Source organism: Myiozetetes cayanensis, unplaced genomic scaffold (assembly GCF_022539395.1).
Source record: "Myiozetetes cayanensis isolate MyiCay16 unplaced genomic scaffold, myiCay2020 scf23, whole genome shotgun sequence".
Taxonomy (NCBI): domain Eukaryota; kingdom Metazoa; phylum Chordata; class Aves; order Passeriformes; family Tyrannidae; genus Myiozetetes; species Myiozetetes cayanensis.
Genome location: NW_026087445.1, coordinates 3406447 through 3429745, shown reverse-complemented (window position 1 = coordinate 3429745; position 23299 = coordinate 3406447). Strand labels below are relative to the sequence as shown.

The window sequence follows — 23299 nt, the reverse complement described above, 5'->3', positions numbered from 1 at the left end:
TCCCTGTGAGGGTAGAGAGGCCCTGGCACAGGTATCCCAGAGGAGCTGTGGCTGCCCCTGGATCCCTGGAAGTGTCCAAGGCCAGGCTGGACAGGGCTTGGAGCAACCTGAGCTGGTGGAAGATGTCCCTGCACATGGCAGAGGGTTGGAATTAGAACATCCTCAAGGTCCCTTCCAACCCAAACCGTTCTGTGACTTAATCATTTAGCTGAAATAACCCCAAGCAGCTTTGTCTGGGGTCAACCAACCAACCACGCAGCTCCTCCCCCCAGGACCAAGAAGGGAAGAGTCCAACAAACCCCAGCGCTGCCGGGGGGAGGCGAAGCTCAAGAAACCCTCGGCGCTGGCAGAAACCGAGCCTGTTCCCCCTCTCCCCGGCGCGGTAAGTGGCTCTGTACCATCCCCACGCCGTTCCCGCATCCCAGCTCCGCATCCCCGCATCCCCGCGCCGCCCACCCGCGGCCGCCCGTCTCCCGTGGAGCTCCGACGCCACCTGCCGCGCACGGGGCTCGCTGAAACCCTGGTCCCAAGGCCACTAAGTCCGGCCGAGAGACCTCCAAGCCCCTCCCCAAACCTGCTCTCAGTCAGTACAGGAGGGAATTGAGAAGCTGCTGGAGTGAGGATGCAGCCAGCCTGCTCCTGGGACAACCAGAAAGCACCATGGACCTTGATTATATATATATTTATATTTATATTTATATTTATATATACATATGCATACCTATATATGTATATTAATATTTTTTTAATGTGGATTTGAAGGATTTTCTCAAAATCCTAGAGGAAATCCGCCACAGGAAGAGCAGATGGAGATAGGAGGGAGGGCTGATCCTGATGCAATGTGTCCCGAAATGCAACAATGTTGAGGCTTCACTAAGGTGTGAGAAAACTTTGTGTAGTGCTCTCTCTCTGTCAACCCCTCTGCTCCTGTGCAAGGCTTGCTGCTCTTTTTGGGGTTATCCCTGCACTGTCTGTGGGGTTGGGGAGCCCTGCAGGGAGACTGGAGGAGTGATGTCCATGCAGATGTTTTACTTTGCATGGAAAACCAAGGATTTCTTCATGGAGGGGGCTTTCCCTGTGATCTCTGTGTGTTTGCTGGGCCAGGGTGGCTCTCACACTCCTCTAAACTTTATTTCAAAGCCCTCAGCTTAGCCCAGCCTGTGGCATCCCACTGCTGTCCTCTGCTCATGCCCACACTGGAAAAAATGAGGGAGTGGGAGCCCGGCAAGGGAAAACCAGCAAAGCAGGATTCATCTTCCCCATTATCCATTTTATTGGCTAATAAAGGACACTACAGGTTCCCACCCGAGAAATGCTGGGCAGCCTGAGCCCCCTTCACCCCACACATGCCAGATGTGGGCTGCAGGATGGCACAGGGAAGAGATTTTTAGGCAAAGCCCCAGGGAGAGCCAGGGCTGGAGGCAGGAGCCAGGCAGGCAGGCTCAGGGAGCTGCTCAGTCCGGAGAGTGTCACAGGGTCACAACCGCAGTGACTGCAGCCAAAAATACAGAGAGGGCAAGTCTGAAACAAGCTTTGTGAGCTTTAACTGCTGCAAGGAACAAGGGGCCCCCGGAAAGGCACTGATTGAAATGGTTCGAGGTCAGAGTGTCTGAGCAGCGCTGTTGCTCTGGGAAGACTTGGTGCTCCACGGCACCTCTCGCTCCAAACAGGGCTGGCAGGGAGCAGCAAAACACAGTTTGCACTGAGCAGAGCTCATGCTGGGCAGCTACAGCACAGTCCTAGTCACAGGTGTAAAGAATTCACAGGTAGATGGTTGAAGAAGGAGGGATCTTCAGCACCATCCCTTTGCAGGATCAGGCCCTCACGCAAACACAGAAATCCTGGGCACCCTGGCAATGCTGGAGAAGGACAAGACTGGGATGTGGGGACTGTGTGGGGAACAGGGAGCCCATTGGTGTCCAGGTGTGCTGCCTGGAAGTCATCAGTTCTTCTATTTCATGCAGCATTGACAGCTCTGAAAGGCTGGTCAAGAAACTACACAGAGGACCTCTGCTCTTGTTGCTTTCAAGGGATTTAGAAGAGTTGACTTAGTTTGTAGGAAAAAAATCAATTTCAATCCCAAAGTTTGCTTGTAATTTTTTTGGGAAACGAAGGAGAAAAAAAAAAAATCCTACTCCATTCAGAACAATTTGTTGGAAGTATTTCTTTGAAGCAACTCTATGCTTCATGATTGGTTTTGAAGGGGAAAACAACCTTAACCCAACCCACACAGCAACCTGCCCAGCTTTCCACACAACCTCTGCAAAACAGGGGATAATAAACACTCCTTTATCCAGCAGGCACGTTAGTGAGGCTTCATTAACTCTGAGGCTCAATTAAAGTCTCTAAAAGGCTTTGAGCTGCTGGACCAAAAGGCTCTATGAAAATTAATTTAGTGCTTTTGTATCTGCTCAGCACCGGGACAGAGAGATGCTGTGTCCCCCCAGAATGGGTAAGGAGGTGATATCTGGAGAGGGGAGGCAATGGCTTGTCTAAGGGCACAGACTGGTCCCAGTGAGGAGGAAGGAGCCCTGATTTTTAAGCCCTGGATTTCCTGGCTTGCAGCTGCAAGCTGAGAACAGCCCGCTCATCTCTTCCCAGCTGGAACATTTGCCTAGCTCGGGAGCCTGATGAGACAGTTTGAAGTAGGAAGGGGGGTTTAATTGCACATTTTATGGCTGCTAAGAGTCCCCCTGAGCCAAAGAGGCTGCCTGCTGCACGGGCAGAGAGTCAGGGGCAGAGAGGCACGTCCAGGCTGAGCGGCGCTCGGAGAATCCCCGGCCGCGCGAAGGGACACTCAGATAAATGCTACCCCCCTGCCTCGTGGCAGATTTACCAGGCTGTTTGCATCTCCAGTGTAAATCCAGGGACTTAGAGATAAACCCAGTCCATAGCAAGGAATTGTTTCAACAAAGCAGGGCCTGTCAGGAGCAGGGTTATGTTGACAGAGTGGCAGTCCCTGCCATGCCAGCTCTTGGTGTCCTGCAGCTGGAGCCTTTATTTACACAGCCCTCTCATCCGAGCATGAGGCACTGTTTCCCAGAGGCAAGGAGTTAGTAGCAGATATGGTGCCTGGGGTCATTCCTCCCCAGACAAAGGGGTTATTCCTCTCTTATTTAACTTCATGGCATTCCTGCTGGCCCATTTCTCCAGCCCATCAAGGTCCCCCTGAATGGTACCACAACCATCTGCTCTACATCACCTGCATCCTCACTGAGGGGCTCTCTGTGCCACTACCTGGGTCTTTAATGAAGATGTGAAACAACACTGGTTTCAGGATTGACCTCTGGAATTCCCCACCAGTCCCTAGCCTCCTCTCCATGACCTGTGTGGGCTCGCAGTACCCAACACTGGGCACCTCACGGCCATTCCCATGGCTCCACCTGGCCAATCTGCTTGAGACCCTCCAGAGGCAGACCAGGTTTATCCTCCCTCCTATAAAGATGGGGGAAACGGGAACCAAAAGCAGGGAAGTTCCCGCTGGGTTTGGAGTGACTGTCTCGGAGAAGCGGGATTGGGCATTGCTTGACCCTAAATATCCCTCCAGGAAGAAATTTCTGGTGCACTTTCCCAAAGGCCAGCAGCATATTAGTTTCAGAGCCAAGAAGTTTCTGCTCATAGCTCACAGCTTAAAGCAGGAGGCAGAGAAAGCAGCTCTTGAGACTTGAGCACTGCCTTAATAGAAGACACCGCAGTAAGGGAAATATTATATTAAATCTCTATATTTATATGTGTAACAAAAGTGGTATCAGCAAAATCCTGCAGCATCAAAGCAAATCACTTAGCTATTTTTAGCTGTGTGATTTAGTCACACACTCTGAGGAAATAAGGTCAGGTTCTTTGTGATGGATCCCTTTCTCCCCGTTTCTTGCTATTTTTTCCTGTCCTTATTAAAATTCCCCAGCCTGCAGCAGAGCTTTGGGAGGTGGAACCTTCACTCCATCCTCACCATCTGCAGGGTCAAGCTGTAGCCCTGTCCCAGTAGGAATCTGTCCTGCTGTCAGCGTGTCTGGATTGGAGGTAACAAAGGCAGTGCCAGGATTTGCATCCAAGCATCTCCAGCGCTGCTGGGGGGGATCTCAGAGCCAGTCCCACGGTGGTGAAAGGGAAATGCTGCCCCTGATGCCATCAGGGAGCTCATCTGGGAATGTCCAGCTGTGGGCACTGCTGCCTCCCTCTGCAGCCTTCAGCCAGAACCCTCTCTCTGCCTCAGTTCTCACAATTCCATCATCATGCTTTGGAATCTCCTTCAAAAACGTGCAGTTGCAAGCTGTAACAGGAGAAAATTAAGTCAGGGCTCCTTCTGAATGTCATTGGAAGACCAATTCCAGCAAATTATGGGGAAATTACTCTATTTCTTCAAGTATTTCATTACCCAGGATCTTTTTCTAGAAGTTGTTCTGGCAGCCATTTTTTATACTAAAAAATAAAAAAGCAATATTTTTAAATTTAAAAGAGAAACTACTGGTGAAAGTCCCATAAAGGAAACACTATTTTCTATAGAATTGTACAGCACCTCAACATCATTAGCAGTGAAAAACAAGTGATGAAATATAATTTAAGAAATTAAAATCCATTTATTTATTAATTTTCAGTGAGATTTTATTAGCTCTGTTTTCATTTTAGCTGCTACCAAGAAGTCTAGTCTGGGAAGCAATAAAACATTCATCTCATGATGCAGCTGAACTTTGAACTTCTTGGTCCAGCAAATAATAACCTTTTTGCTGCTTCTTTTTTTTTCAGTTTGATCATTCACTATTATTTAAACTGCAGCATTAACTGCTGTCTAATACACTTTGATATTTTCCCTGTCGAGCAAGGCCATGATTTATAGCCTTACTGCTCTACGAGTACAGCTCCTGATCCCTCAAAATTTCATTTTGCTTTGCAATCTACAGTAATACACATAAAAACATTAAAATTGGCTCAAACTTGATTTCTGGACCATGTGAAACCAAACTTGTTAGTAAGAAGATATAAAAACCTTCATCAGCTTAGTTTTTCAGTCAGTCTGAAGTCAACTGAAAATGTCTTCATTTTAATGATCTACAATTAAGAATAACCTAAAAATAATTTTGATTTTAGAAAGGCTTTCTAATTTTTTTAAAATTCTGAGAGTGTAAAATAGAGGACCCTGACCCTACAAAATATATTATTTCAGTTTCTGTAATCAAAATTATGCCAAGTTTGCAAAGATAAAAGTAACAATTAAAGAAATAATAATAAATAAAATATTTTCATTGGAAAGACTAATATTATCTACGAGGAATAAAAATGTTTCAATACTGCTTCCAATTTCAGATGGAGGATATAGTCTCTAGCCCTTAAAGTGTATTATTTTACAGACATGTATTGATATTTGTTCAAAACTAGATGCCTTTTTTTTCCTGTATTCATTATTTACCACTGAGAGAATGTATTTTCCTGGTGTAAATTATGTTGTTTTGGGTTCTGGGGCAGAGTTAAGGTTATTGTTGAAACTTTAATCAATACCTTTGATGCTTTTTGGCCTCTGTGTTTTTTGACCTGCTGATTCTATATTTGTTTAAATCTTGCCACTGAATAACAACAAAAGAAACCCTACTCTTTCCATGAATAACTGCAAGGTACTAATTATGTGCCTGTAAATTAATGGTCTATTTACTGCCTTAACCTATCTTAACAAAGATTTTGTTTGGGGATATATTACTAATGAAAAAGCCTTGACACCTTAATACTCTCCTGGGCAAATCGTTAGAATAGATTCCAAATGCAATTAAAGAAAGACTTTTTTTTAAAACCACTGTATTAGGAGATAAATAGGCACATTCTCCCCTCTGAATGCTTGTTTGTAAATCCACAGAATTCCCATTAACTCCATGCTTCTTGCCTCAGAACTGGGCTGCTGCAGGTGGACTTGGAGAAATGGTTGGGACAGGAGTAGGGGTTTGGTTTTGTTTTTATTTTTTGCATCCGAAGTGAAAAATTGAAATGAGGGAAATCCCCAGAGGTGGCAGCGGAGGAGGAAACACTGGAAGCAGAAATAGTGGCCTGGGGTTGGAATCTCCTCAAGGAGAGCTGGAGTGACTCTCTTCTCCCAGCCATTAGCAGGGATTTCTCCAAGCATCCACAGGTCTGGAAAAACTCCCCACTCAAATTTCCAAACATCTTTTCAAAGATCATTCCTGACTCTTGTGATCTTCTTGATGGTCTTGTGATTAGGGGAGAAAAGGGGGGATTTTCCTGCAGTTTCTAACCACTCACACCATGCCACTTCTTCAGGATCTTATAAAGGAGGAACTTTTTGACCTTTCGAGTCCCCAAGAGAAGTTTTGGAAAGCCAACCCTTCAAATGCAACCATTTGAGAAATATTTTCCAACAGAGCCACAGCTTGGGGAGGACATGACCCTTGAATTTCAAATGAAGGGAAATTGCCAGGTTTTCCTTTTCAGGTTCCCAGATCCTTTCCTGACAGTTTTCAAACCTGAGCTCTCCAAAATTTAACTTTTCTTTCCTTTTTTTTTTTTTTTTTCATATATGGAGGAACTATTTCAAAGGATAAGGGGGCAAAAGAGATGGGAATGGACGGACATAGCCCATAAACCTGCTAAGATGTGTGAGAGCTGTAGATGGACTCACAGACTTGGGAGAAAACAGAAGACAGACGAGCTCCTGCACATCCCCAGAATCTGAACCACCAAGAAAAGGCTTCTGAGCACATGGGGCCAAAGCCATTTCTTCTCTAGGTATTTGCCCTTTTCCCCTTTTTATTAGGAGGAGCCCTTTCCACAGCAAGGCCAAATAAAGACCCTCTGACCCCTTCCAGGGCAGGGGAGGGAGGGGGGAGGCAGTTGCTGCCTTTCTGCAACACGCTGGCATTCAAGCAGCTGAATTAAGCCATAGTTTCATGCCTGCTGGTCCCTCTGATTGGGCTTTTATAATTAGAACAATCTTATTCCCCGGTGTTCATGAAAGGCCTCCAACGCTGCCTCCCAGGTTTTTGTTACAGCTGAATTTAGGGGAATTTATTTAGTTTATTGCTACCACTCCCCCATCCTTATTGGCTAACGAGGGCTTTGTTCCGTGCTGGGGATTTAGGAGGGACACAGGATTAGGGCAGCCCCACCACCCCTCCTCCCTCTGTCCCAGATCTGTCTCTCTGGCATGCACAGGCTCGCTGGATTACGGCACTGTGCCATCCCGCATCCCTCTGTTCGTAAAGGGGATTGATTTACCCCTCTCAGCCCGCCCGCCTTCCTCCCCACCTTCCTCCAGCATTGGACGTGCCAGAGCTCCTCATGTCACAGCTCAGTGTGCTCTGCAAAACAAGCCTGGAAGTCCGGCCGGAAAGCGGGAGTGACAGGCGGGAGGGGGAGACTCTGCCTGAGGCAGAAAGAGGGGGGGAAAAGCGATTTACAAGGGAAGGTTTTGTGCCAGAGCACCCCGCTCTCGCACGGGACAGTTTCTCCTGCAAGTGTTTCAAGGGTGGATGCCCGTTCCCAATCCCATCTTCCAGCTATTCGGTCTCCTCAGACCTCCGGAGTTGTAGCTCTCCCTGTCCGTGGTCCTTAAACCACTCAAGGCTGCGACAGCCCAGATCCTGCACCAGACACACAGCTGCCTCACCACGATATTGTGCTAATGTCAGCAGTTTCAGCCCTCTGTGGGCTAGGGCAGGAGAGAAAGTTGTCTTTTGCTTAAAAGGACAGTATTTTGCTTAAAAGGACAGTTTCAGCCTTGAAGAAGGCACCAGAAATCCCCGTGTTTAGCTGTTCACTTCTTTCTTCCCAGTTTGGTTTTGTTTTTGTAGATTTATTCCCCCCGTGGTGATTTTCCTGGAATTTAAATATGTGCCAGCAGTTTACAAGCCTTTCCCGAGGCTGCCGTAGGCAGTACTGTGTGTTTTCACCTTCTCTGCCTTCAAGATTTAGCTCCAGGGTCCAACCCCCGTGGTAAAATACCTGGCCCTTAAAATTCCAGCCTGCTGCCATCGATCGCAACAAATCCTCTTGGGCTTACGAGTCAAACTGAACAAAACCGAGTCTTTAGGACACCAAATGCCAAACCCATAAATATGGGGGTTCAGAGGGGCAGGGGAGGGGATGGAGAAGGGAGAAGGGAGTGGAGGGCAGAGCCCTGGGCACGTGCAGGTCCCTGTAACAGGGACCACGTGTGCTCACTGGGCAGGTGGGCACTGATCCCCCTCAGCCTCACACACTGTGTTCACCCCACAGCAGAGGCACAATGAGCTATTTCCAGCAGGTAGGTCATAAATCTCTCGTTTATTGCCTTTTATTATGTTGTTTCAACAGCTCTTAAAGCTGGAACAGCGACCAATTGATAGCTGCTTTAAATCTCTTTCATTTTTCTGCCCATGTTTCTGTATTTTTCGGGGAGGGGGGCATCCATCTTTTTTGCACCTATCCACCATCTCTTTGCCTTCATGAGTCAAATCCCATCTCCTTCCCTTTATGAGCCATGTTTTATAGATCCCCCATTCGTGGTGGAAGATGGTGGTGGTTGGGGAAGAGCAGCCAAGGAGCACCCATGGAAGGGGACACTGTGTTTGTGTTTGGCTGGGAAATGCACAGGACTGGATTTATACCAAAGTGGAGGGAGAAGAGGCGACTGACTCGACAGGGAATGATTGACTGCTGTGGAATGAGGAGGAGAGACACACAATTAAAATCCTGTATTTTATAGCAGATAATTATTGCTTGGATCAATTTTCAGGTGTTCATTTGCAATTGCATTCCCTCCTCTTGAACGACTGTTTTATCCTACAGGGTAGGGGACAGCAAGTGCAACTTTGGGGATGGTATCTAAGGGTGCCAGAAGGTCTTTATGGAGATGCTAGAGGGAAGTTATGGATTAAATCCCAGTATCTCTATTCCACTTTGGTGAGACACCCCCCCCAACTGGACTACTGCCTTCAGCTCTGGGGTCCTCAGCATGGGAAGGACAAGGACCTGTTGAAACAGCTCCAGAGGAGGCCACACAAAAATGATCAGAGGTATGGAACACCTTTGCTGTGAGGAAAGGTTGAGAGATAAAGCACAGTTCAGGCTGGAGAAGAGAAGGCTCCAGGGAGCTCTTCTTGCACATTCCAGTACTTAAAAGGTGCTTATAAGAAGGTTGGGCACAAAATTTTTAACAGGGTCTGTTGCAATAGGACAGGGGGTGATGGTTTTGAACTAAGAGAGTCAATTTGGATTGGATAAAAGAAAAGTAGGTTTTTACAGTGAGGGTGGTGAGGCCCTGGCACAGGTTGCCCAGAGAAGCTGTGTCTTCCCCATTACTGGAAGAGTCCAAAGCCAGGCTGGATGGGGCTTGGAGCAACCTGGGCTAGTGGAAGGTGTCTCTGCCCATGGCAGGGGGCTGGAATGAGATGATCTTTAAGGTCCCTTCCAACCCCAACCATTCCACAGTTTTATGGTCACAAGAAGCCCCTGTGCAGCCCCTCATACAAACTCCAAGCTTTAGGATCACCAGAGACCTTTGAGTGACAGAGGTCACATCAGCAACACCAGCACTGCCAGAGCTTCCTCCACCAGTAAGCCTGGGGACAGGGATGTGATCGATGGCAGCACTGAGAATCTCAAGCATGGCCCTCCCAAAGCCTGTATTTTTCCAAGAGTTGATCAAAATCATTATTTTGGTCAGGGTAGCTATCTACTAGCAAAATAGAGTTTTCCCATGAAAACATTTCATAAGGATATGTCCACAGCACTGAAATTTATAGCAGGAAGGGGAAAAAACCAAGTGAATTATTTCAACAGTGTTTGCTCCAGTTCTCATTTTGATTACCTTCATTTTGACAGGTATTTTAATATATTCATATTTTCATGCTTTGACCTTATCAGAACGAAACGCTTCATTCCATCTAAATGAAGGGATTACAAATGGGCTGGATGAAACTCCTGGCTGTTCTGAATCTGAAAATGTGACAACTTCTGTTCCATAGAAAAGTTCCAAATTTCCATGTCCCTTACACATTCCAAACAAACTCCCCAAAGAGTGAAAAGGTCTCAAATGAACACCAATTAAAAGTCCAGGACCACTCACCACACAGTAGCCTTTTTAGGCAGGTTTCCAGCCTTCATTAAGACATCTAAACTAATTTTCATGCTGGATTCAGACTGACCATGCCTGAGAACTTGCCTGAATGGTGTTTTTTAAAAATCCAGTCCCAGGTTCTGCAGGCACATCTGATCCCATGGCCCTCAGCACATCTTTCAAAGCTCCTTTTCTGGCTGGAGGTGAGGGCTTTTAGCAGCCCATGAGCTGTAAGGAGCCCCTTTGCAGAGATTTAAGGAAAACACTGAATAAGAAAAGAATATGTGGTTAAGAATAAAAAATAACCAGTTGCAGCAATCAGCATCCTTCCCCAGTCAGAATCTCCCAGGCCTGGGGCTGTGTGCTGTGCAAGAAGCCACCAGCCAGCAGGGCCACTCCTGCACCAGCTGAAAGGCCAGGAAAAAACCATCTTCAGTTATCAAGGGTTATGTATTTCCATGCAGTGCAAAGGGATTTGTACCAATAATTCCCAGAGGCCAAGTGTGAGATTACCACACCACGTGCACGTGCCAAAAAGGGGCGTGGAGGGAGGGCTCTCCAGGTATTTAATTCACAAAACAGATTTATTCTGATCCAAAATGGGAATTAACTGCCTTATTTTCTTTTTAAATCAACAGGAGGGAGCAAAACCCAGAATTTCTCAGTGTGCTACTCCTAGTTTTACCATAAATACAGAGAGATCCCACATCTTGGGTGGCCCCACCTTTTCTGAGTTAGGTGACAATTTGTTCTCCCGGGAACTGTGACAAAAACCTGATGGATGGGATGTCAGGAGTGAGCAAATTCTCACCTGGGAGCTCTTGAAGCCAGGGGCACACCTATGGCCCAACACCTTCATCCCAGCACTCCATTATTGCATTTTTAAAGCACTCCCATATAAAGGCCAAGTGTGCATGTAAATGTTTGGGCAGCGTGAGCTGTATTGGTTAAAAGGGTGAATAGCTTGTTTAATTATTTTATTCTTTTATGACTTAAATGTGCCAATAGCTCTTGGCCAGTTTTTCCTCCGTTTTCTTGCTGAACTGAGGGCAAATTAAACTGACAAAGCAATTTTTTTCCAAGGGTAGAAGAGCTGCTTTCTAGGATGGCTGTCCAGGCAAACTTTTGAACTTTATCCAGAGGTAGAGCTGAGATTTGTAAAACTGCCTTTCTTGACTTCTTGGAGGCATCAACTAAGATTCTCTCTTTCACACAGTAAGAAAAAGGACATCCCTTTCTGAAAAGCCTCATTCCAAGGAATTTAACAGGTGATCCAAACAAATAAGCACAGAAATATATTCAAGGAAAGGTGGGATCTAATCTAAGACAAATCTGCTCCCAAACAGGAATAAGGGTGTCAAAGAGCCTCCAGAAGCTTCAGGAGTGAAACTACCCAGCTGTGTCTTATGTATAAACTTCTGAACATGGGTGGAAATTCAGAATCAAAGGCAGATTTCACCCTGACTCCCCATCAGACCCAGTAATTGTCAAATTATGGCCCTCAGCCTGGGAAACCTCGCTGGGCTCTGCTCGTGCTGAGCTGCACAAGGATGCTTCTAATCATGGCTGGCTCAGCACGGCTTTTTCCAGGCTCACAGAATCCATCCCCGTCCTGACTCCTGCCTGCAGCCTCATTTACACTTTAGAACAAGAACTGTGCTGACAGTGCAAAGTGGGACAGCTCACAGGGCCAGCCAACACCTGGCTGTGGGCACCTGCATCCCAAACCAACCCCAAACCTCCTCCCATTCTAACGCATCCCAGCCAGGACCAACACATGGTCCCAAAAGTCTGGGGCTTTGGGGTTTTTTGTATTTTTCAGCACCATTAACAGTATTTAAAAAAACACACTCTGGAAATCCTTGTGTAAGAAAAAAAGCAAAACATTTGTGAGGTTAGAAGATATCTCAGTCAGGGTTTGAGCCTTTGGACACATCTGCAGATCAATCTGCCATAGGCACGGCCTGAGTAACCCTGTGCCTCAGTTTCCTCATTTGGGGGTGTAAGGCAGCAGTATTCCCCTTGCAGAAATCTCCCTGCATTTGGGAGTTGGCACAGAGGCCACTGGTACTGGAAACCTTGCAAAACTCAAGGCTTCTGGATCCAGGACACTGCTGTTTTGCATTAGCAAGCTATTTACTAATAACCATTGTCACAGCAATCAAATATTGTCCACAGATATTCTCCACAAACAAAAACAATCCCTTAAAAATCTTCACTCTAAATCCAAGTGCCAGAGTGGGACTTGGTGACTCAGTTTCTTACTATTTCTGCCTTTAAGAGCCTCAGCACTGATAAGATTGCTTGGAGCAGCCCATGATCAGCAGTTTAATGGGTACCAGCCCAGACAGACTAATGGATCTGGAGACCAGGAAAGAGCAGGAAGGTGAGCTGAGTGCAGAATATTGAGGCTTTTAAAGCAGAAAAGTAGCAGCTAGACATGGAGTATCTGACTCACAGAGCCTTGGTGGAGACAGATATCCTCGCTGGTCATCCTCAGTCATCCATCACACCCATGAAAACCGGTCATTTCTAGAAATACTTTGCAAAATGCAAAGCAGAGCTGGGAAGGGTTCCTGGGGCGCAGGGCCAGGCACACAGCTGGGTGAGTTATTGTCCAGTCTGAGCTCACAGGCTTTTCCCTCTCCCAGAGAAGTGCATTTCCATTCCTGATGCCTCGTGTCACCACCTAGGAGGTGTCAGCGCCCCAGAGGAACCAATGTCCTTCTTCCATCCAGCACCATCCATTTCTCTGGCTCTGAGAGGTCCAGGCAAGAAAAAACCTGCTCCTCCCTCTCATAATTCTCAGACCCTAATAAATAAGGCCTACCAAGGAGAAGGAGGTATTGGATTCAGTCCTGTGCAGGGACTTGCCCAAAAGGTGTTTTACCTGCATGCTGTCACTGGTAGGTGACTTCCCAGGGCATGAGCCACAGAGGACAAACTTCAGTCCACTTCAAGATGCATTTCCAGGCAGTGCTGTCTGGGATCCAGGAAAAAAAACAAAACAAAACAAAACAAAACAAAACCAAACAAATAAAAACCAAACAAAAACAAAACCACCCCCACCCCAAAAACCACAAACAAACAAAAAAAAAACCAACCAAACAAAACCAAACTTTTGAGGCATCTGCCATATCAGAAACAGAGCAAATAGGGGAGGATTTGCTAAAAATGGCTCTCATGCTCATTCAGTGAAATCCTTGGGGTCTTTGTTTTGCTTTTTAGCGAAAAGAAAATCCTGATTAAATAGGAGGGGAAGAAGATAGAAATCAGGGCCATGCAATAATATTTTTAGGATGATGCAATAACATTTGTAGAATGATATTTATGGTTCCCAAATTGCCTGTGCAGTGGATGACCTTTTGCCCTCTCCTCCCAGGTATCAAGTGTTCCAAGGCATGAAGAAGGGTTTGCACCAGCAGGAAGATGAATGGAGAACATGTAGAAATCATTTGAGTAAACCATGAGTTGCCAGCAGAGGATTAAGTACCTGCTGGACTCCTCAGTGATATGATGCAAGGGGAGGCCAGGAGGGGCAAGAGACTGGAGAGAACAGGAGTGATCCCATAATTAAACAAGAGGCTTTCTCTAAAGCTCCCCCATGATGGATTTCCTCCTCCAGGCTAGGAACCAGCTCGTGTCATTCGGTTTTGTTCCACCAGACATAAATAACAGCTCTCCTGGGACTTGTGAGGAGGGTAAAAATGGCATTTAGCAGAAAAATTGCGACAAGGACAAGGATGCAATGGAGACCCCGAGTGAGGGATGCAGAAAGCAAGGCGGAGACAAATTGCCGATTTATCCTGACCTTCCCTCGAGGCATCCCTCCCCCTTCCCAAATCCACAAAGTGAGCAAGGCAGAAATCAATAGCTCAGCACAGCCACAGAGATGGTGAGGAAAGCAGCAGATGCACAGGAGGGTAGATCAGGAAACAAAACCTTGCCGGGAAACAAGATTCCAGGGCAGGGAAGGGAGAGACATCCTATTTCACAAGGGATGCCATCCTTGTGACAACACCTGGACAACTTTAAACCAGGAGATTTCTATGCACACTGCAGGGGGTGGTAAATCATCCTCTGGCTGCTGGAAACCAACATATGGGAAGGGAAGGCTTGTCCAAGTCAGAAAGAAAAGCCCTGGGAGAATTTATCTGCCCTGGGAATGCTGAACCTTCCCTCTCATGCTGCTGGGTGTGCTGGTTTTAAGAGTCCTGCATCAGTCTTGGCCCTGGGGGCCCAGGGAAACTCATGTCATATAAGTCATTTGGTCCCACAGTCAGTACCAGAGACCCTTAGACAGTCCTCAGCCCTGATCCACCACCCTCCCCAGTTAGGCCTATGTGTTTACCTGTGGGGCTGTGCAATAAAGCAGGAACTGGTTTAGGTTATGACCTGAACTCAAAATATTTATCCCAACCCAGATGGCAAACCTTCATGAACACTCTTCCCCCTACCACACACCCGTGAGAGGGCTGAGCAGATGAGCAGCAATCTTGCAGATGCCTGGAATTTTATCAGACTTTTTTGTCACTTTGCTGTCCAGTGAGGAGCTAGGATTTCGAGAAGACCTGCCTTTTGCAAATCTTGAGATGATACCTGCAAATGTGAGCTCAGGCTTGCTGATTGCATTCATCTGAATTTCTGAGCAATGTCTTTTTGGACAGAGAAGTGCCCCTCCTCCTACAGACCTGAACCCCTCAGCTAATGCCCTACAAGGATGCTGTGAACCTTTTCACTTTAGTTACTTAAATTAAATTGCATCTCATCCCTGGCAAATTTAAAAGGCAGTCGGCAAACCCTCCGAAGAAGAGCCATGATGGAATTCAATTTGTGCCCACTCCAGGCTGGCAGGGATTTACAGCCCTGCTCGATACAACACAATGCACTTTATTCTTTTTATAGGGCAGCCTGAATGCAATGGTGTAACAGGCACGTTGGAGGGAAGCTGAAGAACAAGAAGGAAGGGATTTTATAGGTACAATAAGATTTATGAAGACAGACTTTTCTCTGGAGCAGGAAGCAAGGGAATTTCCAAAAGCAGCAGAATACCTCTGCTCTTCTCCAGTTGCCTTTAATGGTGAGAGGAGTCAATTGTGTCCTTGAGGGGTTTTATCATAAAATAGAAAGGAACACACCGTGGCATGGTGCTCAAGTGACTCAATAGCACAGGGGGTGTCCTGGGGTCCAGCCACATTCACAGGCCTTAATTCTCCACACCACTCCTTTTTTGGGATAGTGAGGAGAAAGACTTTGGGTCTAGAAGGATATGGCTGGAAAGCAGGACCCTGGCTGAATTTATGAGAACATGCAATGCAAACCCTGCTGCTCCCATTGATGGTCCCATCAGAAGAGTAGTGCCTTGGGATTGTGGGAAGTTATGAACTCTCCACAGAGCCTAATTGTCACCTCAGCAGAAGAGGAAAATGTCAGCTGAGATTGTCCTCTCTTGCAGGGCATCCTGACACAGCCAAGGCTGACTTTGCATCCAGCTCATAAACCGCTGTTTGAACTGCAGTGAAATCTTCACTGGGCTGCAGACAAAGCCTGAGCAAAGTCTGGGATGTCAGAGCACTTCTCGCATGTCACTCAGCTTCCTGAGAAGTCAAGATGCTGATATTTACCTAAGAAATCCGTAAAGCACTTGGAGACTCTCAGATGTAAAGATGTGTGGGGTAAAGGAGCTCTGCCAACAGCTGTGTGTGAGAGCTCTCCCCCTCCAACAGGCAGAGAAGCCTTGTAAGACCCCCTTGCTGTGGGTCAGCAGAACATCTGCAACAACACAGCAGGTTCAAAGCACGTTTGGGAAATCACAGGGCACCTCCAGGAGGGAAGGGAAGGGTAGGTGGGTCTTTTGAGGTCCCCCTAATACTTTTGAGATGCCCAGACCCATCATGGGAGCTGGGACAGACCCCTTGAGGTCTCTCAGGGGCAGGAGACACGACACTGCTGTTCATTCCTTACCTCTGTCCTCCTTCCCCAGCTGCCAGCACTGCAGCTCCTCTGGCTCCAGCTGCAATTAATTGGAAGATCTCCCACTGATTCCTGATTAGCTGCTTTTGATTAGGGTTTAATGACTTCAGTCGGCCCCTAATTCACAGGGATGAGCTTCAAAATGCCTGAGAACAGCTCAAACACAGTTACATTTTCTCCCACCTTGGAGCCACCACTTAAGCTCTGTACACACCAGCCCTCTCCCTCTGACCCTGCATTATCTGCTGTGTCCTGATCCTTGACTTAGGTCTGAGTGGAAGTCTCAGTATCAGTATAGTCCTGAATCCTGGAGTGAGTTGGATTGCTCCCTCTCCCTGACTCCATCTTCCCTCTCTCTTTTCTCCTCCATCCCAAAACTTTCACTCAATACCTGGAGAAAGGCAGAGGGGAGGGAGTTTGCCCTGGCAGGGAACAGAGGTAAATCCAAACACTGGGACCTACTGTGCTCCTGGGGACCAGGAGCTGCATCTCACTTTGACCTTCAAGGCTCAGCTGAAGGTCATGTCACACTGCCTGCCTTGTCACCAGCCAAAGAGGTTGTAAACACTGGTTTCAGAGGCTGCCTTGCCTTTTGAAGATCTGAAAGTGCATTTATCTTCCCGAGACATGCATTAATCTACAACTACCGGTGAAGATAAGGGGATGAAAAGAGGCTTGGTGGGAAGGAAAAAAATAATAAAATGAGCCAAAATAAAGTAAAGTAATAAATAAAATAAACCAAAATAAAATAAAACAAATAAAATAGAACAAAATAGAGGACCGATTTTCATCAGTAAGAAGAGGTTCATGGACTCTTTCCCAGCGCCTTAGGCACGATGTCCCATCACACCTTATCACAGCTCTTCACTGTACCAGACTCACCCCCACAGTGTGAGGTGACAGCTTACAAAGTGTCTGGGTCCCCTCACTGTGCCCCAAGCCCCACAGCTGATCTCTTTAATCACCACATCTCAGTGACAAGGCAAAGAAGCAACTCAGCTCCCAGCAAGACAACTGCAAAGCAGGTTGTTTATTTTCTCTACAGGCAGCTTTGACTCTGTGTCTGGGAAGAGCCACGCAGGGCCAGAGCTTGGAAGTCTGCAGGAATAACCCCTCAGTGCTCTGTAGCTGGACCTCAGCTCCTGCTGTGGGAGGCAAAGAAAATAAGCCTGGGTTAGAATTGAAGTTGCACTGAGCAGATCAGCTCCTTGCTCCAAACCTCAGTTTCCCCAGCTGGAAGGGAAGGAAATCAACATCATCCTTCCACAGAAAGGGAGTTGGAGATCAAGGACCTTTTGGGCTTTGTTTTGGATCATTCCCTGCAGTCAGCTCCTCTGCTGACCTCCCCAGAAGCCTCGTGGGTTCAGGCACTGAGGGGTTGCTGACAAAAAGGAAATAAAGGGCACAAAAATTACTCATTTTGGAGGTAGGCACACTACAGCTGACAGGAGGGGAAGAGGGACCTAGCTGCCCCCAAAAACCTGTGGGACACAGCCCCCCAGACTGTGTGAAGGGTGGGGAAAGGTGGGCTCCTCCACCATGCAGTGTAGGGGTGGTTGGTCCTGAGCTCCAGGCTGCTCATCTGCACGGCAGCTGAAGGGGGAGGTGAGATTAGGGAGAGGGAGAGTGAGGGGAAAGTGCTGCAGAACTAATAAAGAGCTTTGAAGGGGATGGGGAATTGAGTCAGGTTCACATTAAAGGGCAAGGAAATGAGCGCTGAGATGAAGGCGCCTGCAATTTCAAATGTATCAAGCTGATAAATAAATAAAGTTAAAAGAATGACTTTCAATTACATTTGAAAGTGAAAAATAGGGAGAACTAGGGTGACAGAAAAAACTCCTCCAAACACAGACTCTCTGGAGCTCTGGTCTTGCCTTGGGGATGGTTTCCTTGCCTGCCTAGGTGAGTCCAGGGCAGCCACCAGCAGTGGCAGGGCTGTGGGGACAGGAAGATCAAGTGAGCGTGGCTTTAATGCCTCAATTTAGGTTCATTCTGATCAGCTTTAAAAAGCAATTTAGGCCCACTAAGCTGCACCAGGTCAGAAGCAGGGATAGATGGCAAGTCTCATTTGAAAGCCAAACACACATTGCCATCATTAACAGTCCCGTCCCACTAATGACAATAATATTGTTGGCTTAGAGTGTTACTTTCACTGAGGACCTGGAGAAGAATGAAATGCTTTCCTCTAATGTGGGTCTAGTGCCAGGAGCTGCCTGTAAAATCCAGATAAGACTTCCCAGCACAAACTTCTGATAAGGGAATTAGCAGGTAAACTTTAAACTTAGGGGAAGGCGCAGGCGAGGAGAAGAGGGAAAGTGTTTGTGATCTCTTCTTTGGTGTTAGCTTGCCAAGCTGAATCTCACCAGACCCAGGTGACAGGCTGCCTGGATCCTCATCCCTATTATCTGTCTACATTGGGAAATTATCTGTTTCCATAACTGAGGCTAAGGCCTCATCCCCTTAAGGATCCATCTTTTTCCTCTCCCTTCTATTTTCTTATCTCCCCAGAGACTGCCCTCCACACTATTCCTAGCACAGCTCTTCTCTTAAGTGGAAACTAATTCCTTGTCAAATCGTTTGGGGATCTTTCATCCCATTTTTTGTTTCAGCCACAAATTCAACCAGAGCTAAAAATGAATGTATTGGCTCCGGATAACTCCCCTCCTTGCAGATGCCCCGTGCAAGAACATCTGCCATGGTCAGGATGAAACCCCTGGAGGAAATGTCCTCTGGGGAAGGAATCTTTCACCCTCCTTGTCCACTTTGCCAGAGCTCAAGCTCATGAAAAGCTAAAGCTGATCCACCAGAAACCCTGTGACATCTGAAACTGGGAGAGGAGGATAATAAAGAAATGAGTCCATTCCTACTATCAGTTCAAGCTGTACATCCAGCAGATACTTGGTTTAGGAGTGATACATTTCATTTATCTTTGGTCCCTATTTGGCTGGACAGATTAACTCCAGGGATATTTCTTCAAGGTCTCTTCTACAACTAAATACTCATTCCAGTCCTGGAGAACCAGGAATAATATGTTAAGATATATCTTACAGCCTGAAAAAGGCAGATTCATCCCAGATGAAATACTTGGGGAAAAAAAAAAAAAAAAAAGAAAAAGAGACCCAGTTGGATGAATTTCTTCTATTAGGAAAAAAAATCTCGAGAGTAAGACAACTTGTTTTAACTTTTTATTCATTTTGTTTTGAAATTTAAGCTGATTACACTAAAAACATATTTCTAAAAAGAAAAACAGGTCATGCATGAAACACTGTGATATCATCAGAATGAAGTATTGCAGACTATTTTTCAAGTTTTTGTCACAGCTCACAAAAGTCTCAGTGACTTTGACTTTTCATCCTGGACAAGGAATTTTAAGCCTCTCTATTTTTTTCCGGGATGACAAATCATTTATAGTAATACAGTTTTTCTCACACAAAAACAGAACCAGCCTTTCAGTTTCTAGTTCTGCTTTGAACTGAGACTGAGAGTTAACTAGAGTGATCCAAAGTTGTTGAAAACCAAGAGAAAAGCTTTCATATTTCAGACTTCAATCTTTCTCCTCTCCCAGCGGCCAAAGAGAATGCCATTAGCCCTGGAGGTACTTTTGGTAAATAAAGGTAAAAAAAGAAAAAATTAAGGAAAAAAAAAAAAAACACAACAGGCAGACAAGAGAATAGTCTTTCTCTTTTATTTTTCTGTCGCATATGTATATATATTATAAACCATTTTCTCAAAGGCGTGAAAGTGTCTCGCTCCAACCAGACGGAGCCGAGGGAGTCTGAGTTTTCAAAGACGCCTTTTGAAAGGGATGGAGGGGGGCTTTAAAGCCCGTCTCGAATGCAGTTTATTAACACGGGGCAGCTCGCCGGGGTTGCTGTAAAGCCGGCGATCCCCGCGGAGATGCCGCAGTTTTGCTGCTGAGCATCGTGTGAGAGGCGGAGGGGGAAGAGCCTGCAAACCTCAGCCGCTCTTTGCACATCAATCCCCCCAGAAGGAGGAGACAAAGCCTCGCTTATCGCATCTCCCAGGCTTTAGTTCTGGCTGCTCGGCCATTTATTTGGAAGTGTTTAGGAGGGGTAGCAGTTCCAGGGAGGTGGGCACATCCCGGGGTCATCGCCGCTGTCCCTCGCCGAAGGGATCAGGGATTTGAGGGACTCGCTGGCGACTTTTGCTTTCAGAAAGCCGGAGCTGCTGCTGATAGTATTATTTACAGCTTTGCTGTCCACGCCACGGTGACAGAACTGGGAGCTCTACAGAAACTCTGTCTTATGGAAGCTTGTTTGGAAAAAGGCTATTTTGAGAGGTTTGGTTTGCGAGGAGGCCCCAGTTGGGTCTCAGTTTCTTGTGGGTGGGTGAATTGGTGCACACAGAAAAAGCTGCTCCTTCCCCTTTGTACTTCGCTGTCTCCCTGCTCCAGGATGGCTTTTCCACAGGCATTTCCTTATTCTTTTCCCTCTTTGCATTAGGGGTCCCTTTGCTTCCAAACTGCTACATGCTAAACACAGAGGAAATTAAAAAACAAAACAAAACAAAGTAAAACAAACCTGTAAATCTGCAGCAAACCCAAGGCAGGAATCATCAGCCAGGCTGGACTACCAGGAAATGTCCCTTTTATTTCAAGTATATCCCCAAAGGAGCAGCCTCAGGAAAAAGAAAAGAAAAGAAAAGAAAAAAAGAAAAGAGAAAAGAAAAGAAAAGAAAAGAAAAGAAAAGAAAAGAAAAGAAAAGAAAAGAAAAGAAAAGAAAAGAAAAGAAAAGAAAAGAAAAGAAAAGAAAAGAAAAGAAAAGAAAAGAAAAGAAAAGAAAAGAAAAAGAAAAAAAAAAAAGAAAAGAAAAAAGAAAGAAAAGAAAAAGCTTCTTTCTATTTGCAAAATCTATCCTCTGAGTAAATGCAAAGTGTGGCATTTTTTTGCATTATAATACATTTCTTTCCCAGGTTGTCAAAAAAAAAAAAAAAAAAGTGAGAACTCTGATTGTGAGTAATGTCCTCTATTCACTGTTATTAAAAACTCCCCTTTTAATAAAGAGGATCCTATATATAAGTGCCCTGGTGTCTTCTCCCTAAAAGCCATGTCCAGGATCCCTCTCCTGGATGGGTGGACACAGGCATTCACAGTGTCCTGAGGCAGCAGCAGTTTGGGAACCAGCACGTGTTCTGTTGGGAAGTGTTTGCTGCATTCCCAGCTCAGGAGAATCCCTCATCTGCATGTCAAGAGGAGGTCACAGCCACCCCACGTCGTGCCGCGATGCCGGGAAGAGAGGGAGGAGTGTCAGAGGAGCCCTGTGGAACAGCACCCCGAGTGAAACGTAACTAGGTAGTTTGAATGCTTCCCAAGAACCGGCTCCCGGAGTGAGGCATCTGCCGCTGCTCTCCCTGCTGAGTGCCTTAAAACGCTGGCAACACAGTATTTGGATTCGAAATCACAGGGAGTTTTGCAGCCGAGTTGGGTAGAGCCTGGAAATTCACCCTTTCTACGAAAGCCTCTGCAACAGGCGGTCATTGCACGGGGAGGAGGGAAACCACAGCGTTCCTTTGCTCAGGGGCATGGAAACCAGTTACTGGCAGGGCTGCTGTGCTGGACAAACAGCACATTCATTTTCAGCAAGCGGCCTCTGGAAATCCAGAGCTGGCAATGCCACCAGAATCCTTTTGGGGTGTAAGAAGAAACACAGCAATGCTTCTCCTCGGAAGGGAAACGTGCAGGTAAAGCATCTCGGGAAGGGCACAGTGGTGGTACTTTTGTTGACAGAAAAAAGACACTGATAAGATTGTTATTCCCACTACGGCAAAGGTTCCACTAAAAATTAGGCTGGTCTGTGTGGTGGAGGCTGTTCACGTTCAAGGCCAGGTTGGATGAGGCTCAGAGCAGCCTGGGATGGTGGAAGGTGTCCCTGCCCATGGCAAGGGGGTGGAACAAAATGATGCTTAAAGTCCCTTCCAACACAAACTATTCTATGATTCTACGGAGTGCACGCTTTGATAATTGAGCTGCTTCGAAGTGCTGCTGATTTGGAGCCCTCAGGGAGCCACAGCCCCCTGTGGGGACTGCAGAGCTGAGCAGAGCCAGGCAGAGCTGGTGGCAGAGCTGGTGGCAGGGCTAGTGGCAGAGCTGGTGGCAGGGCTGGTGGCAGGGCTGGTGGCAGCAATGCTCCTGCACTGCAGGGCTCGGGTGGCATTTCAGCACATATTTACAGTTGCACTCCTAGGGAGTCTAATAGTCCCATCTGGAAACATCAGAGCTCAGAGGGGGCTAGAAATGGTTGCAGCAATTCCAAGCAGCAAGAGATGGATGTGTGGAGCTCCATAAAAGCCACTGCAATGGTATGAGAGAGTTCTCATCTCCTTTCTAAGGTCACATTGCCCCCAGCCATTGCTTAGGCTGAGGGTGACGCTGCATTGATTGAGTATTTCACATCCCTGACAAGCAAAAAGTTCCCTGTCAGCAGCCTCCCCCACAATCTCCTGGAGCACTTGCATAAACATGCAGCTTTCCACCCTTGTTCTGCACAAGTGGACACCTCTGGGCACATTGAAGGGATAGTCTCTGTTTAACATCACCTGCCCATTTCCACAAGAGTCACAGCCTCATCCTTTGCTCACACCATCACACCATAACTGGAGCACATCATGGTCACTGGAAACATAGCACAGCACAAAAATGGTTTGTTTATTTTCCACTGAACCAGCCAGATTTCACCTTGCCTGTGATGTGCCAGACCAGGTCTGACTTCCAGCCATCCTCTGAGGACTCAGGATGGTTATCATGCCCCATTTGCAAGGTTTTGCTGGGATGGGATGGGAAAAAGGGAAAGCAAACTCATTGCAGAGTGACAGATACCTCAGGATGCAGGTTTCATCCTCTCTCTCAGATGTGGTTGTTGTGGCTCTGTCAGTGCTCTCTTTCACCAGGGAACACAGAAAATTGAGGGACTGTTCCACAGGGCTGGTCATGGTCACTCACAGCTCCCAGTTCTGAGGAACAGCCTTAGGCTTCCAATGTTTTAGGAGTGACACAAAACCGGTTTGAGCTGAAACTTTCTACCACCCCTTCATGCCTTTAGTTTGTTTTGCAATCAGTTCAATCCAGAGGCGAATTATGATTAATAAAAGCGGAGGAGATGAAGGTGGCCTTTGCTTTTCAGCAAAGTATGTGATAGGGAGCAGCCTGCTGTGCCTGCTCAGGAGGAAGAAGCTGTGCTTCCCAGTGAGGAATGGCAAGTGGTTTTTTTGGATGAGACATCCAGGTAAAGCATTGCCTAAAGAGACTCCAAGTGGTAGTGGATCCCCTCTGT

At 46.7% G+C, this 23299-nt stretch overlaps 1 long non-coding RNA gene across 1 annotated transcript; it reads left to right on the top strand.

The window, feature by feature from the left end:
* Nucleotides 1–299: 299 nt before the first annotated feature.
* Nucleotides 300–14145, top strand: LOC126642334 (uncharacterized). Its single transcript, XR_007629421.1, has 3 exons — nt 300–382; nt 6524–6726; nt 13419–14145. It is a non-coding gene; the product is annotated as an uncharacterized LOC126642334 (long non-coding RNA).
* The last annotated feature ends 9154 nt before the right edge of the window (nt 14146–23299 follow it).